This window comes from Sinocyclocheilus rhinocerous, unplaced genomic scaffold (genome assembly GCF_001515625.1).
Source record: "Sinocyclocheilus rhinocerous isolate Xijiao unplaced genomic scaffold, SAMN03320098_v1.1 scaffold22, whole genome shotgun sequence".
Classification (NCBI taxonomy): domain Eukaryota; kingdom Metazoa; phylum Chordata; class Actinopteri; order Cypriniformes; family Cyprinidae; genus Sinocyclocheilus; species Sinocyclocheilus rhinocerous.
This window is the reverse complement of record NW_015642832.1, coordinates 183,649-186,904: the sequence shown is the minus strand read 5'-3', so window position 1 is coordinate 186,904 and position 3,256 is coordinate 183,649. Positions and strand designations below refer to the sequence as shown.

General features: G+C 33.8%; 1 protein-coding gene across 1 annotated transcript in view; it reads right to left on the bottom strand.

Moving 5' to 3' along the window:
* Positions 1-3,256, bottom strand: part of adamts2a (ADAM metallopeptidase with thrombospondin type 1 motif, 2a) — a 91,548-nt gene that overhangs the window by 23,245 nt on the left and 65,047 nt on the right. The window lies entirely within an intron of this gene.

The following is a 3,256-nucleotide window of genomic DNA, read 5'->3' as shown; positions in this document are numbered from 1 at the left end:
AAAAAAAAAAAAAAAACTGAAAATATGGTTACTACACTTTTACTATTATAAAAACATGGTTAATTTTCATAAGGGCTGAGTCATTATTTACTGGTGCCTGGACATGTGTTCAGATATTTATATATTTGTAGAAGCGCTATGTCTATTATACATTCAGATTAAAATTTTTTTTTTTTTTATATATATAATTGTATGTAAATATTTGCAGGTAACAAATCTCTGTCATCTCTGAATAGTTTTTATGTATTTGGTCTTGGCAGACTTAGACATCACGCCATCAGTTTGAAGGTCTGGCTACACAAGACTATGATGGACAACATTTGTTATGCATGCTGACACTCAAGTGCGGACTTGCTACTGCCAACAGATACACAGACATGCTGCTGTGAGCATGTAAGATATGCTACTGCTGCGTAAATAAACATACATAAATTCTCTAGCAAATCTAGACAGGTGGAGCTGGGGGAGGTGGAGGGTTTATTATAAATTTAAATATGAATAAATAAATAAATAAATAAATAAATAAAAAAGCAAGCATGACATGCATATCTGCAACCCCTTCATAAAAAAAAACACACATATTTGATCATTTTACCATGCTTACATATGACTTCTCTCCACTCATTTACACAATACCCTGGGGCAACCTGGGAAGGTGCTGAGGCTTCACCGAGATGACCAGAGTGTTGAGAAAGAAAATAAACACTGTACCACACACACACACACTCACAAACAAAGACAGTGACAGATGGATGACAGCTCGACTAGAGGCTGTTTAAAAATCTGAGTCTGATTATGGAGAGCAGACACTTAGCAAAAGAAAGAGATTCTAGCTATAGTTTCCCCTAAAACACTCAAAACCTCCCCAGAATACAAAAAGATACAATTAGATGCTTATTCCTCATAATACCACTTGTTTTGTCAATAAAACTAAATGATCACACTTTAGTTTACGGACCAATTCTCACTAATAACTAACTATTAACTATGACTTTTGCTTCTATAAACTTCAAATTTGGTGCTTATTAATAGTTAGTAAGGTAGTTGTTAGGTTTAGGATTAAGGGATCTAGAATATGATCATGCAGAAAAAGGCTATATATAATATGTGCTTTATAAGTACTAATAAACAGCCAATATGCTAGTAATAGGCATGCTAATAAGCAACTAGTTAATAGTGAGAATTGGACCTTAAAATAAAGTGCTACCAACTAAACTTTAGATAAGTGTGTATGTGTGTGTATTTAATCTCAGATTTGACTAACAGGAATACTAATTATAAATCATGTGTATAAGCATTTACACATATATACAGACAATATGGAAAATATCTGTTTTTAAAATCCTTTTGATATTTCAATATTTAATTTTTTTTTATATGAAGACAATTTATTGACATGTCAGGAATGACTGATGAAAAATATATAGTATGTATGCATTTTAGAGTAACCAAATTGTGAGTTTTAATGTATTTAATACTATATTCAATATTTCATTTTATATTACATTTAAATGAACATTATTACATATTTATAAAAAAAAAGATATGTATCCCTGTTGTTAAGGTGACAGTTCATTATCATTGTTGCTAAGCACGAAAACAGTTGAAATATTAGTCTCTGTGAAACAGTGCCAGGTAACCTTCTTCCCACCTGAAACCATGTATCTACTCAGGCACTCAGTAATGACAGCTCTGTAACCTGGCACATAAATGACTATTATCAGCACATACTCTCTTGTTTTTATTCTCTTCTTTCCCACAAACACACGCACACCGTACTAATCACCTTAGCAGCAAGTCTCTCATTAGCACTGGCTGTCTCTGGCCCTCTCCCGGACCCTGTCAGTATTTTATTAGTCTAGATCTCTGCTTGTAGCTGGCAGGTAGCTAATTGACGAGTAAGAGGCCAATGTGCCAGAAAATCATTAGGACTAAATTAATAATGCAGCAAGGTCTTCCATTGGAGCTTGTCTTCTGCTTAGCAATGGGACCGCCGTGCAAACAAAAATGAACAGTGAGAGAATTACAAGGATAGAGTTGAAAAGTTGCAAGAGCTTTGGAATCGCTATCCAGTCACTTGAATACCCAAAGTACAAGATTTACAACTGCTCTAGCTACACAAATTCAATTTAGTGTGCTGCAGTTCATAACAGAACACAAATGTGAACATTTTGGACATTTCCACAAGGGACACTAAAACAGAGTAAACACTCCAATTCTTGCTATTAACAAACCGTTAACTACGGCTTTTGCCACAATAAACTCATAATTCGCTGATTATTAATAATTAGTAAGGTAGTTGTTAAGTTTAGGTATTGGGTAGGATTAGGGATGTAGAATAGTACTAATAAACAGCCAATATTTTATAGGCATGCTAATATTTTTTGACGAGAGCCAATAATGATTTTGTCTGAGCTATGAATAAAATATAAAAATGAAAGAATTCACATTTTCTCATTTTATTTGTATTATCTTATTATTTTAGTGGTTTGAATAAGTACGTTTTGGGCTAAATTAATTATTTAAGCCCCATATCCTCGCGAGTTGCGAATGATTCTCAACTTGAGAGGACATGAGAGGACTCTCTTTTCGTTATTTTCCCGATTTAGCAAGTTAACAAATATTCGTTGTTGTTTTTTATAAACCCGCTAATAAAAATGAAAGTACAAGATTTACAACTGCTCTAGCTACACAAATTCAATTTAGTGTGCTGCAGTTCATAACAGAACACAAATGTGAACATTTTGGACATTTCCACAAGGGACACTAAAACAGAGTAAACACTCCAATTCTTGCTATTAACAAACCGTTAACTACGGCTTTTGCCACAATAAACTCATAATTCGCTGATTATTAATAATTAGTAAGGTAGTTGTTAAGTTTAGGTATTGGGTAGGATTAGGGATGTAGAATAGTACTAATAAACAGCCAATATTTTATAGGCATGCTAATAAGCAACTATAGTTAATAGTGAGAATTGGTCCCTAAACTAAATTGTTACCTGTTTTTCTTCTGTGGTTAGTTTTATTTATGCTTCATTTTAGTATGTTTATTATAGTTAGCTACCTAAGCAAAACACATCTAGTTTATTGTCACAGGCATTTAAAGGCAATTATGAGGTTTGTTACACCTAAGCAATGCATTGAAAAAGTAGGTGTTAAGTATTTTCAAATGCACTATGGGACATCGGTCAAGCATTTGGGCATAGGTGGAGTTTAGGGGGGGCTGGGGGGCTATGGGGGGGGGAGTCTTTTTT